At 43.8% G+C, this 14,698-nt stretch overlaps 1 protein-coding gene across 2 annotated transcripts in view; it reads left to right on the forward strand.

Moving 5' to 3' along the window:
• The first annotated feature begins 22 nt into the window (after window positions 1-22).
• Window positions 23-14,698, forward strand: part of JAKMIP2 (janus kinase and microtubule interacting protein 2) — a 47,817-nt gene continuing 33,141 nt past the window's right edge. Inside the window, exon 1 of one of the 2 annotated variants that reach the window (XM_027643277.1) lies at window positions 23-132. The gene's annotated coding sequence lies outside the window, so the exon portion shown is untranslated. Of the gene's footprint in view, window positions 133-3,558; window positions 4,136-14,698 lie in introns of those variants that run through there. The other variant, XM_027643278.1, reaches the window with a different exon arrangement.

Here is a 14,698-nt window from a genome sequence, read left to right on the forward strand (position 1 = left end):
GCGCCCGCCCTCAGCGCCGGCGCGCAGGAGGCGGCGGGGCCGGTGCGGGCGCTGGAGCCGCCGCGGCGGCGGGAAGATGGATGCGCCGCGCTCGTCCCTCGCCGCTCGGCATCCTCCCCTGGCCGCGGCACGGTGAGCGGCGGCGGTCGAAGAGGGTCGCCCGGTGCCCGCGGCGGCGGAACAATGACCGGGCGGCTGCGGGGGGCCGGGGCCGGGGCGGCGGCGCGGCGGGGGAGAGGCGGCGATGGAGGTGATGGAGAGGAGGGGAGGGGAGCGGGAGCCGGCGCTGGTGATGGAGAGGCGATGGCGGGAGAGGCGTGGCAGGCGCAGCCCGCAGCCGCCCGCCGGCCCCGCACCATTGTGCGCCCGCCGGTCATTGTCCGCACGGTGCGGGCGCGGCGCGCTGGGCGCGGCGGCTGCTGCAGGGAAGGGGAGCGAAGGGAAGGGATGCTCCGGGGCCGGGCGTGATCGGCCGAGCCCGGGATGCTCCGGGGCCGTTCTGGCTGGGCCTCGGCGGGGCAGCCCGAGCGGAGCGGGGCCGGCGCGGCCCTGCGGGCGCTCCCCGCGCTCGTTCGCACTCGCGGGGCGTCTGTGGCCGCCCCGGCGCTCCCACGGCCGTGCACAAGGCTCCCTGCCCAGCGGGATGCTCGGAACGGCACCTGTGCGTGTCCTGGGCTGTCAGGGCTGCCGCGTGTGTGTGAAGACATTCTGTTCTCCCTTGCAACCACGGACCCCGCAGGATGCATCTCTTTGTACGTGCGGTGCCTTTTTCCCAGTCACTGATGGATGAAACCTGCCTCTTGGGCTGGTGTGCAATTTATGCTGAAATTACCGGATTGCCATCCCTTAGTTTCATTATGGCTACTCAGGTCAGATCTAGATCCTGCATTTTTGCTACGTTATGGCACTGAATACTCATTTGTAGACCGTTTCTTGTTTTTGCTGGGAATGCAAATATATAAAAGGTGCTGATCATACCTTATAGGTTGGGAACATAGAGAATTACATATTTTAGAAGTTTAATTTCAGCTCTTGTAAGGAAAAAAATGAACTACATGTATTATTTGAAACATTTGCATTCTGATGCTGTCCAGTGCATCACTGTAAGGTGACACGTTGGACTCCCATTCTCAGTGTCTCTGATTTGCTGGGTCAGATTCTGCAGTAGTGCAGATATCATGCCTGGTCTAGCCATCTGGGTAGCCCATCAGGAGAATGTATTGTCCCTTTTCAGACAGTAATGTGGGATTTATTGCGTCTGCTCTGACTCAGGTTTTGTTTCTATTGATCTGGCCTGCTGGTCTGCACAGGAATTTCAGACCCAGGCCTGCTGTGCTGTAAATGCTGCCTCTGCTGGCACTTGACCGGGTTCAGATGGGTGCTTCGGTGAGGTAAATACCCAGTGATCCTAAGAGGTTCTCCAGGAATGGCCACACTTTTGGTGAAATCTGGGAGTGGTGAGATGGTCATTGTTGAAGAGGGCGCAGGACACAAGTGCTCTATCAGTGCTTCTGTGTCAATCAAAAGACACCCTGGGTGCCTCGATACAAGAAGGTCATCAAACTATTAGAGTGTGTCCAGAGCAGGGCAACCAAGATGGTGAAAGGTCTTGAGGACAAGGCTTAGGAGGAGCAGCTGAGGTCGCTTACTTTGTTCAGCTTGGAGAAGGGTGAGGGGTGACCCCATCGCAGCTTCCTCAAGGGGGTCAGAGGGGGAGGTGCTGGTCTCCTCTTTTTGGTGACCAGCCATAGGACACAAGGAGATGGAATGAAGCTGCATCGGGGAGGTTCAGACTGGACAGTAGGAAAAGCTGATTCACTGAGGGTGGTTGGGCGCTGGAACAAACTCCCCAGGGAAGTGGTCAGGGCATTAAACCTGTCAGAGTTCAAGGAGTGTCTGGTTGATGCTCTTAGTCATGTGGTTTAGTGCTAGGTGGTCCTGTGAGGAGCAGGGAGTTGGACTCAGTGATACTCATGAGTGTCTTCCAACTTGAGATACTCTGTGATTCTAATCAAGTTATGGGACTGCAGCCACTTCCACCTTTGCTTCCACAGGCAGCAAAATCTCAAGGAGAAGCCTCAGAGAGGAAAGGTTGGCAAGTTTTTGCTGAGATTTCCATAGGAGTTGCCTGGTGGAGGTGGCTGCCAGGAGCTATTGATGGATTGCCCCTTTGGCCTTGTCCCTTTCCCAGAACTGTGGCAGTGGGGTGGGCTACTGGGATTCCCTGGTTGTCAGCAGAACTCCCAGCAGAAAGGAGTAGGCTGCCAGTGGCAGATGCTGCAACCTTTCTGACTTTCTGCTCTCAAACTGTTCTGGTAGTGCCTAAGGTAGAGAAACATGTCCCTTGCCTTGGAGATTAGTTCAAGCCAAGTGTTTCCAGTGTCCTCCCCAAGCCCCACTTCAGGCTCTGTGATTTTGTCTCAGCCTCCCACCCCAGAACCTTGTCCCTGTCACCTTTCAGTGGCTTCTGGTAATCCCTCTGCTTTCAGGGGCCATTCCCAGCTAAATAATCTTTTGAATAACAACTTCTGTGTCCTGCTCATTGTGAATTGAAAATAAGGTACAGCTAAAACATGGTTGTGTTTTGAGGAGGTGATTGGCTGTTGTTATTTGTAAATGTATGCTGGGTTCTGGTAGACCTTTTATTATCAAGACTTTAATGTATCTGGAAAGATGCTGCATAATTTCTCTTCCATTACAAAGGATAAGTGACCTCAGGGTATTCAGGTCAGGAAAATGCTGTGAAATATAACTGGTAGAACAATACCCAGAATAATTTTCAATTTTAATTCCTATTCATTCATTTGATAGTTGATATTACAGTTTAGAAAGTTATAAAAATAGTCCTCCAACTGTAACAAAGGTATGGTGGTGGATTCTACTGTCATAAGGCTGATGTAACTAAGGTGTAGCTTGAGCAGTTGAAATCCAAATAGTTTGTTAATTATAACTTCTGTTTTTTCCCCCTCTTCTTTTTAACCAAACTATGTGAGCCTGAAGATGCTTTCACTACTGAGCCATGGTAATCTTTAATTGTGGCCAGTATATGTGCTTTCCATGGGCTTTTTGAAGTCATGAGGCAGCAAAATAGTCCTTACCAGATACTCAAATTTTTAATCACTTTCCGGTGATTTTATATCTTCTGGGTTCTGTCAGATTTCTCTTTAATCTTTGTGCATGGCAACGCAATGTTTGCACTACGAGACTACAAACCAAATATTTTTGTTTTAAAAACCCAGTTATTTTGTTTTATATTTATGTTTATAGCTTTACTTGAATTTACAATTACATGTTTGCATTATGTGTTTCTAAATCAATAGCTTACTTAAATTCCAGGCAGCTAACATTTTCAAAGTTCCTTTATAAATCTATATCCTGTGTCTTTACCAGGTTATAACAAATTTATCTTCCCATCTTCAGAGATGGATTCTCTGCTGCCTTCTCCTTATAGGTCTGTGCAAAGCATCCATGCAGTTCTCTGTCATCAGCTCTCAATGTCCAGAATCCATGAGGGCAGAAAAATGTAATTTTGGTAGTACTTCTAGGTTTTGTATCTTTAAGGTCTATTTGAATTTCTCCTTTAAAATATGAGGACTAGAAATCTTTGCTCCAGGAGGTGGGGCTCTAAATAGAAAATTCGGCAGCATGCTGGGAAGAACCATGAGAAAGCTCTGTGGTGCGGCCACACTGAACGCTGTCAGGTCAAATGAGTGTAAATACAGCTCCTTGGAAATGACAGAAGAACAGTGTGGAACACAGTCTGCAGTTTGGATTCCAAAGCATCCAATGAACTTTAAAGGAGAAATGATACATGCAAGCATTTTCAGGAACATGGGCTTTCAGTTCTTCTCACTGGAACTGATGGTGCTGTTTGCTTTGCTGGCCGTGCGTTTGGATCACCGGTGGGTTGCTGAGAAACTACCACACGTCCTGGAAACTTTAGGATCTGTGTTTTCCCTGGAAGATGACATTTGGACATCACAGTTCCCTGTGCTGAACAGTCTGCACCAGCAATTGTCAGAAGGGGAGCTGTCAGAGGTGAACTGATGTCTGTGACCATCCCCACAGCAGCGTTTGCACAAGAAAGACAGAAATGCAGCACACGTTTTGGTACAGAGCTGCACAGTGAAACCTTGTTAGTTAACAGCTTAACAAGTACCAACAAATAAGGAATACAAATGAAGACTGGATAAACTACAGTTGCTCTTCTAACTTTGGATGAAATGTACTCGGATAACAAAGCAAACTGATGTACCTGAGAAAATTGTTAGGATGGAAGAGTTGGTAGGGTATGCCAGACCTTCTTTTATGTTGGAAATGATAATGCCAAGTGTAACAGCATCTCAGATTACTTAGTAAAAAGTAATAAAATGAATTATTTGTATTAATTGAGAACAGCTGATGCTGAAATGCACATTGTCTCCCACTTTCACTTTATTCCTTCTTCCATCTCCACCCAGGAGGTAAATAGCTTCACACCTATACTCCATTTCTTAAGATATTTGTTGACGTTTTTTGAAATTTTTTATTGTAATATTCTTTTAAGTGTTTAGGGGAAAGACTTGTTAAACCTCACATTGCATGGACTGTAAACAAAAGGTCTAAGTAACATGGAAACTGAAAAGAGAAGAAACAGCTGTTGAAAATTGCTTTGAGGTCCCAGGTGGTTTAGGGCAATCAGTAATGAGTGAGCAAACAAAGTTGGGAGAAATGGTGGATTCAGGGCTTCTGCATTTGGTTTTTTCTGCATGTGCACTGGTTTGCTAAAATTCACTCAATTGTTTTTTTAATGGGTGGAAAAATACTTTTAGTTATTAATTTCTACAGTTTAAGCCAAATCTTTAGAACTCTTAACGTTACAGGTGATAGAAATTAATTAGAACCAATACTGTGTGCATTTGTGTGCATTTGGGGTAAGCCTGGTGTACAAAAATTTTAAAAATACTTAAAATTTTATTAATACATAATATACACTTAGGTTTTCATGAACATTAGTGTGATTTTTGTTTTGAACTTCTGTGATTTGTAGGTAAGTCCTTGAGGGTTTTTTTCACTCTATTTATTTGTACTTAATGTCTAAGGTTCTGCAAGCTGCTCTGTTCCATCTCTGTGCGTTGGTGAGGAACAAAATGAGATGCAGTCATTTTTGAGGAGTCTGCTTTAATTTAATACAGCCCTTAATAATATCACCTTCTCACGTTCCCTCTCTGATGGGAAATTGTGATCATTTACAATCTTTGGCAAACAAAGAGTATGTGGGGACTGTTGCACTGGAGGAAGATTGTGTTATTTACAGCTGAGAGAATAATTGTGCTGGTTACTGTTTGGTAGCTTATAACTAAGGAAAGGCTGCACTAATTAATTTGGAAATGCTCTAAAGAACAAAGCTGTGAGTTTAGAGTGTGTCCAGCGCGTGTTTCAGGGGCACAGCTGATGGGTGACACACATCCCTGCCTTCCCAGAGGTGGGATCCCTGCCCAGCAGAGCCCAGCAGGGCTCTGTGCTCACAGATCCCTCCTGCATTGTGTTTTTGTGGGTCACAGCCTGACCTACATGTTGCTGTTTCCTTGGAATGTGCTGTGGGTGTCACTGAGTGGGGAGCCTGTGTTAGGTGAGCTCAATGAAGATGTAAGCATTGTCCTTGGAAGTTGATTTGAAATTGTATCCAATACCTTAATGAATATTCAAATCTCTCTGAAATTACCAGAAAATTATTTTCTGGTTTCAGCCTTCATGGAAGTCTGTGTTCAGAACAGTATCCTGAATGTCACATAAGGGAAACCTCTTGATTTTTTTCTTTTGTGCTTTGTCACGTCAACGATGAACCAGCATCTCAGCTGGATCTAGTGGGTGGTGTTTCATGGTTACACCTTTTCCAGCTGAGAATCCAACTCATCACCTGCTTACATGGTCATCATCATAAAAATGGAAGCTGGTGCTGTCAGTTTTAAAGCAGCACAGTTCAGCTAAAAATCACCCTGCAAGTTTCAGGGGTAGTTTTTAAATAGTAAACTGTAAGGATAAATTCTACATTTAACATGAGTTTCACTTTATCCTGATTGTTTATTTGTCAAGTTCTATTCTTCCCATTATAGGCAGAACTACTTAAGTCAGCATGTGTGGTGTTACACGTTTTCATTTTTGTTTTGTTGAAAGGGTGAGGCATGACAGGCACTTGTTCCTCAGCTGAGCAGGGCCATTGGTGAGAAAAAAAAGGTTTCTATTGTTATCTGATGAAAGTCCTGTTTCAGACCATTCTTGAAGAGTTCACAGACTCCAGGGATGATGAAGGAACCCATCCTTCAGCATATGATAGAGGGGTGAGATTCACAACAATTCACAAATGAGAACTGTAACTCAGGTTACAGTGTGTTCATAAGTGAATAATCTTGAGTGTTTCTAGCCAATGTTGTTTGTAATGTTTTTATTTTTAGAGGTATTTCGACTCTAAAAGATGGTTAGAAATGGCTAATGTAAAATATGTGTTTGCATTTCTGCTGAAAAGCTGATGTGAAGAGACAAACTGTTGGATTAGTTTTTTTTCTGAATTTCCCTGGTAATGGGAACATTCATATTTTTTTCCCAGTATATGGAAGGAAAAGGCAAGAGCGATACAGGACATGGGAAATTAGAGCAATGTGTACATGAGGTTCCGTAAGGCATCATTAGCAATAGGATGGGAGAAGAAAATACATTTTTTGAAGCTGCACTGAATTGCAACCTGATAAGAAACTGCAAGAAGGTAGTAATCTGATTGGAGGTAAGGTGTTCAAAAAAGAAAAGAATTCATGGTAGAGATCTACATTGTTAAAAGTGAACATGGGAGGCCGGAGTGCAGATTTTTTTCTACTTCATTCTGAAACCAATATCTGCCATTATTGGCTGTATCAAGAGCTGAGCTAAAAATGGCAAAAACTTCCAAAGTTAACCTTATTGCTTTAAATAGAGAAATTACATAAATTCCTGACAATCTTTAGTGGTGAATGTAAAATGTCTACCTCTGGTATCTGTAAGACAAGAGATAATCTTGGTTATGGCCTTAGAAAGAAAAGGAGGGGTTTTCAGGAGAAGGATACGGGACATGAATTTTCCCTGACTGTTTGTTGTTGTCTTGTTTATGTGCATTTCAGTTAAATAAAAGATGGTTTTATTGGGTTTTAAAGTCAAAATCAAATAAAGGAGGAGCTGATACTATAAGCTTTGTGAACTGCAGAGTTTCTCTTCCAGGCAGTGCATGTTGTCTCGTGGGTGAGTGTGACCCTACTTGCATAAAATACATTTACAAAACCCTTTTGTAAACTAAGAATGGGCCTTGAATAATGCCCACAGTACAAACCCACTGAAATGTTTTCTTGCAGTGAGCTGGGCAGGTTGGTAGAGCTCATCCTTGTCCTGGCAGTCCTTCTGTTCTTAAATAGAGCCTCCAGTCAGTGTCCATGTGCATCTCATGCTGAAAAGTACCAGTTCTGGAAAATGGCTGTTTCCTTTCGGGATAGGGCAGGATTTTGTTTTTCCCTGGTAGCGTTGATCTCGGTGTGCACTGTGTTATGGCAACTCCTGGGGAAATAATTGTATGGAAAAGAGACAGATGGTATTTTAGCCACAGAATACTGGAATATTGGTTTAACAAATCTGCTTAGCTTTGCTGCAGATAACAATAATGCTTCTGTCCCCTTTTGACTGTTTCCATGGAGTCGCCAGCAACTTGGATAGGGTGTTTTTGGTTCATGTTTTAGAGCAAGGGCCAAGGTAATTTTAGCATGAGCAGCCTCGCAGTGCCAGATTCATCCTGTATTCTGTGTGCAGAGCCCCAAAGCCAAGGGATATTGTGAGTTTAGCCCAGAATGTATTTTAATATTCCTGAAAATAACTATGGTATTGATTAAAAATCTAACTACAATACAAGGATTTTTGTGCAGTCAAAAGCAGAGAGTGGTTGGGATTTGTTCTGAAGAGCTGTTTGTCACCTTCTGGTGGAATAAAATGCACATAAACTACTACCATGTGAAATTTGTAATTTTCTGACTATCAAAAGAAATGCAGAACAGAGTTGTGTAAATGGTGGAAATATTTTCAGCAAGTCTGAGTTTTTGGGTTGATCTCAGGATGCTGAATTATGATGTAATAGTAAAATAATATAAGTCATGCTATTAATCACAGCTTTCATTAATTATGTATTTTGTTATGTGGTATAACATGCACAGGGTGGGATGCAATAATTAGGGCTTGAATTTTACTCTGAAATAATGCAAAGCACAGATGAAACCTGGTAAACAAAAGCCAAAGCAAAGATTTCATTTAGGATTCATTCGAATCCCACTAGCCAAATGAGACAGGTTTTGGAGATGTAGGGGATCGTGTATGGCCAGTGTTCCCCTTGTAGCTAACAGAGTTGGTGCAGTTATGGGAATTGGCTTATGTGGAAGTATTAGTTCCTTAAAATATTGCTTAAGACCACATCAGCAAACACACATGAATCCAGTCTAGCTACTGGATGAAATTTCCAGCAGGTAAGCACTGAAACTGCTCTTCTAGTTCCAAGGGAGTTTCACTATTTTGTGGGAGTAGAAAATGCCTCTTTTAGAATTGTTGCAGATTGCTGGCAGAAATTGTGAATCACAAAAAGGATTTGCTGAGGATGAAAAAGCTTCACATAGTATTTGCATCATGCTTGCCATGTTCTGAGGTTCTGATTCTAGAGTCAGGATTGGGATCTAGAGCCAGGCTGCTCAGATCAGCAGTCTTGATTTGGAAAACCCCCCTGATGTTAGGGTTACCTAACCTGAATCACAGCACCCTTTTCTGATGGGGGGTTGGGTCAGTGGAGTTCCAAATTAGCATGTTAATCGTTACCTTGGCAAGAGCTGAAATGCTGGCTCTGGGCCCAGAAGAAAACAAGTTTAGATCAGAGTTTTTACATGTTCACACAGCTAAATCCACTCCACAGTGGAGTGAATGTCACTTGAGCAGAGCCAAGTGTCTGAGAGCAAGGTGTCAGGAGGGACATGTGTATGAGTTGTGGTTTCTACCTGCTCTTGCTCTCAGAAAGCAGAAAATTATAATGTAACTGAAATTGAAGTCTGACCCTTGGAGTGAGCTCAGAGGGAGTGAGACCTTTCCTATGGGCAAGAAAAATAAAAGCCCCTTTCTTTTAATTGCAATTTCATCTATAAGCAGCTTGGTCAATGGCAGTAAAATTATTTGCCCATGTGACAAGTTCCTCTTCAGTAGAACACAGATGATCACACAAATGAGACAATTCAAGAATTTCTGATAGTCCCTTGCTAATACTTTAGGTGCTATGTTATCCCCAGAAACTTCCTCCTGGGACTGCAGATTTTGGAGGATTCAGTAAGAGATGCTTTGTTACGGATGATCAGTTGATCCTTGAAATGGACATAGAGCTGGTGCTTGTACCAACATCCTTATTGGAGTGTGTTTTTCCTTGTATTAGGGATTTCTGAGAAAGGGGACTGTCAAATCCTGGCAATAAGTAAGCAAACTTGGCATGTGCCCTGTTTCTCATTGTTGGTAGAACAAGTTATATCAACAGTTCGCTGAGGTGTTAACTTTTAAATACTGTTGAGAAGTGATCCTCAGTTGGGCTGAACTGCACAGTTTGCTCATTTTTGTGTTGTCTGAAACTGCCCCTGAAGTCTGAACCAGCTCTGCAAGTCCTGAGTCCGTTGATGCTTTTGCTTTCTGGTAAGTCTCACAGAATCAAGTGTAGTAGTATGAACAGTGAGCAGATTCACTGTGAGCGCCTGACTGTGCTGCTACAAGGGGAACATGAGCACTTACAGAAGGCCCGTGAGGTTTGGAACCCCAGCTCAGGTTCAGTCAGGTCACAAAATCCAAACCTGGCAAGGGACTGGCCAGACAATAACTTAGAGGCAGAGTCCTTTCCAGGGTTAGTGTGTGGTGATGATGTGTATATAAAGGTGTATTTGGTGATACTGCCCATCACAGTCCTGTCCAGCAAGGGTTTGCAGCTTCTTCAGGCTGCTTTTCTTTATCTCAAGGGCTATGCTTAGTGAGGGCAGCATTTGTTTCACTTCCTTTGCTTTGAATCCAAAGGTACTCCATAAATCTCTTAGCTCAGATATGTTTTTCCTGTCTGGAAAAAGGACTTTCTATTTTGAGAGGAGACTACTGAGTCTGTTCTTGATTTTCCCGATAACCCAGGGTGTGTTATCAGACCCACTCTTGTGCCTGGGTCTGATAAGTCCCCACTTTGAACTATGGTGCAATTATATTCATCGTGCAGCACCTCTAAGTGAATGTTTTCTGTGTTTCTCTCCAGCTTGCCCTGCACAGAGTTTTGTCTACTGTATTCCAAGTTATTTTCATTTGAATCCCAGTCTAGTATGCCACACACATCTGTGGTTACAATGTGTGTCTTTTAGCTTTCAAGTCTGTGGTAAAAAGAGCTGGAGTGACCCTACAAAGAGCAGCATCCCCTGGAGAGGTTACTTGTCAGAGATGAAAGTTGGGTGCTTGTGCCCATCTTCAACACAAATCCAGAGCAGATAGTACCCATGCAGCAAAGGGGACTGTTCAGTTATGTTTTACTTTAAACCTGGTTTCATATTTAAACTTTAATTGGGCTAAGTGGTGCTTCTCTGGGTCTCTCCTGAGAGAGGAAATTAAGATGTGTTATTTGAGTAGTCTGGATGCTGCTTAACACTGCTGAAGTGTTCTTAGTCAGACCAGAGCTATGAATTCTCAGCCCCTCACTGCAGCAGTCTGGTACATGTGTGGCATTGTTCAAAGAGCAAGAAAAAATGTGAGTACTTTAATTTATTCATTCATCAAGATGAAAGGCAGTATGGCTGATTAAGATTCTAAGAGTTAATAGAATTCTGTTTCCTTCTTTTTTCCAAGTCCCCAGGCTCAGCTGTAAGTACATTTTATGGATTCACTTACCATGGGAGGCATGTTGGTCTCCTGCTTCTGTTGCAATCCATGGCAAAGTTCCCTTTTACTTTAGCATTATACAGATGTACTGGTAAAGCAGTTTTCAACTGCAGGCACTGTTTTATATTTTCAGGTAAGATTTTTTTTTAACTGCAGTTTGCTAGACAAGTGGATAACTATTCGATTGGAACTTCTTGTTACAGGATCGGAATCAGTTTTTCACTGGATCTCTGTAAAATTATTTCACACAAGTGTTTCAGATGCCTCTTGCATTTGGTGGTCCTCATACTAGGCAGCTGTTGCATAATTAGCACAGTCATTCTACTTGCTATAAATGTACAGCTATATGCATATTCTTCTGTAATGAGGCCTGCTGGGAGATGCATTAATAACAGAGTGAGGGACTGTGGTGACTGTGGTACAGATTCATGCTGTGCAGTCAGAATGGGCACAGCACCTGGTGTTAGAAAAGGGATAGGTTTTTCTGTGTTTTGGAAAGTACTTGGTTCACAGTAACATTGTTGGGGTTTTGAACAAGTTATAAGATTGTTGGGGCTGAGACTACATTTAAAATTTTTCCTCTGTCTTACCCTCGTGGTAAGCAGTAACTCACTGAGGTTAATTCTGAGGATTTGTTGTTGTGTGGGATTGCTCCTCTGGCTTTGAACTGAACTATTACTGCTGCAACAGGACCTTTTGCTCTGAAGTGCAGGTTTGAATTCCATAGGCCATCTCAGCCTCCATACTGGCTATATCACCAGCCAGAACAGGAGGTTTGTTACTGTGCTTTTCCCTCTTTGCTTTGTGATACTGATGGCAAATCCCGTGTGACTTTCTGGCTAGACAAGGTTTGTGGATGCTCTTGGTTGTACAAACAGCACTCCACAGCTGGAGCATGCCAGGGAAAGTGGTCTACAGCGTGCAAGTGATCTTTCTCTAGTAGCTTTAGTATTAAGCTGCTCTCATAATGTCCTGATGCTGTCCCTTTAGCACTCTAGAGAAGAACAGGAGTAAAGTGCCATGGGAAATACCTTCCAGTGATGGTCAGACTTACCTGAACAGCCTCAAAATTCCCTCTTTGGTTAAAACACAGGGAAATTAAGTTCTTTTCTTGCCCTTCCTTCTACTGATGCATGGAAGTTTTTGTTGAGTTATACAGAGGTCTCTTCTTTTTGAACACAGGAGATTATTATTATGATTCTGTTCATGTTTTGTACTTAAATAAAAAATCAAAGTTAATGTGCAGCCTGAGAATAATGCAGGAAAGCTTGCCTGGAATCTGGCATTGGAGCTCTGATCATGGTTCCTGCAAAGCTTCACCACTGGCACTGCATTATGCACTATCCCCTTCTTTGCAGTCTTCATTTTTCAGCAGTTAACCCATCTCCAAACTGATAAACCAGATCGCCAAACATTCTCTTACCTAGCAGCCACAAATGGGAATAATGATGCTATCAAATGAAAACAAATACAGGGATAATGATGATGTTTATCTTATGTCCAGAATTTTATTTTATACAGTTAATAAATAGGTGTTAAAACCCCAATGGTTAGATTGCAGTGTGATATTGACATTTCTTGCCTCATTTGTAAACTAGGATCCTAATCCTCCAAAAGGCATAGGCACTCATTTTTCACCCCGTGGCAGGTTGTAAGGTACTACACTGAGCAGATAAAAAGTTTTTTCAAGATTTTATTGTTTATAGGAAAATATTGCAGCTGCATTTTCTACAAAACCTAAAAGAGTTACAGGCCAAAATTCCACTGAGATATCTGGGCACAAAATATGCAGGAGGGAGCATTCTTAGTCTATTTTTGGATCTGTTTCTATGGGGTGTTTGAAGGCCAGATGATGGAAGTTACTGGGATGAGCTGTTTTCTCTGCCCTTGCAAAAGGCTGTTATGAGCATTTGTTTGGTTTTAGTTTTGCCTTTGCTAGATGCCTGCACTGTGATCTTTACTACTTTGAATGAATGTAGGTTTCATTGTTCCTCAGGAGGTACAACGTGTGCTTTTTGTTCTTTCATAGTCAAGGTTATTCCTGTGTTGAGACTTAGAGTTTTTGTGTATGGAGGCAAAATTTAGCTCATGAGACACTTTGCTTTGCTGTAAGGAGGGGTTATGCTTTAAAATATGTTTTAAAGGGACACTGAATGACTCTAAATTCTATGGAAACTGCCATGTTTCTGCTTTTCTGAAAAATTACCGTTCAGCCTTGCTTGCTAAGTACAGGCATAAAAACCTGTGCTCTTTGACCTCGGGGTCAGAATTGCATCTGGGTTTCAGAGGAGCTCACTGCCACAGGCCTCCATCTAAGCAGAGACTTCAGAGGGACCGCAGTGACAGTGTGGTCTCCGTGCCAGAGGAGCGCAGCCTTCGTGCATCCCGTCTCCAGCTGCTCCCGTTCCCCTGTGGTCCAGATCAATTCCGATTTGCTGCGTTTTTCTGGGCACGCCGAGGCTGTGTTTGTGCTCTGGCTGTGCTGTGTGGGGATGACCTAGAAAATGCCCACAGCTGCAAACCCTCAGTGCTGCGGGGGGGTCACTGCGGTGCGGCAGGACCCGCGTCTGCTGCTGAGCTCACCTGGAGAGGCGGCAAAACCTTTCGGGCAAAATCACCTGACATTTCGGGAACACTTATGTCTGACACACAGGAAAGATGCCTGGAGATATGTAATTTAACCTGGCTCCTGTGGCTGAAGTGTGGCTGTAGTCACTTGTGGCTGCGCTGGCAGCCCTGTGCTGTTTGAGCCAGTGGAGTGGTCATGGCTGGGCTGACTTGTGCGTGGCACAGAGCCGGGCTCTGGGGGCTCAGAACCGGGCTCCAGGGGCACAAGGAACCACCAAGGCCATTGGGTGCTGCATGGCTCCCCCTTGCCCAGTGTTCTGGAGAGTTGATTACAGAAGACAATGAGGTGGATGGCTGAGAGAAGGACAGAAAACAAAGGTGCTTAGAGGAGCAGAGGTGTGTCTATGCTGTGGACAGGTTCTTTCCTTTAGCCATGTGGGACGACTGCCACATTCCGTGTGTGAGCTTTCCTGTTTTGGAAAGGCTGAATGCCGGAGCCTGTGTCCTCACGGCTGGATGCCTTGGTGTACATGATGAGCAGTTAATGATCTGCCTGTCACCCCCATCCCCTTCTGTCCCCCATCCTAGACCAGCTCCCTCCGGGCACGGAGGAGGAGCACATCAGGCTGTAAAGTGTTTGGGGCAGAGGAGTTGCTCGACCTGCTGTCTCTTCACTTTTTACTTGAAACCAATTCCACATAAAAATAAAAGCTTTTCTTGGAATGCCAAGGAATTCTCAAAATACAGCAGCAAGTCTTTTTGACAGATGAGAAAGAATCTGTAAGTCCCAAAAGTACTTGTTTTATTCTCATTTCTTTGGTTTTGTTCTGTACAAGTGGAAAGTTAGCTTTTTGCTGATAGATTAACAATGGGATTGGTTATGTTCTTCCGTTCTGTTTTTTGTCTTATCTGAGATCATGTTTTACAGATTGTTTCTCTACTTTTTCCGAATAGCTGTAGGCAAGAGTGATGGGAATGCAACATAATTTATGTTTTTTTAATGACTTGTGAGGCTGGTCCAGTTCTTTGCAGTTAGAAGTTGCCAGTGAAACCCTGTGCTGCCTGTGGACATGACAATTTAAACGTGAGGTCAAGATGGAGAGTAAAGCATGTCCTAGTCCCTCAGAGGATAGTGTACCCAGGATTATTTCCCAGGGGTGAGAAAGAGCTCAGGACTACTGTTTTAAAGGCTTCTTTGAGCTGATGTATGTTT

This window comes from Corapipo altera, unplaced genomic scaffold, assembly GCF_003945725.1.
Source record: "Corapipo altera isolate COAL_440 unplaced genomic scaffold, ASM394572v1 75, whole genome shotgun sequence".
Taxonomy (NCBI): Eukaryota; Metazoa; Chordata; class Aves; order Passeriformes; family Pipridae; genus Corapipo; species Corapipo altera.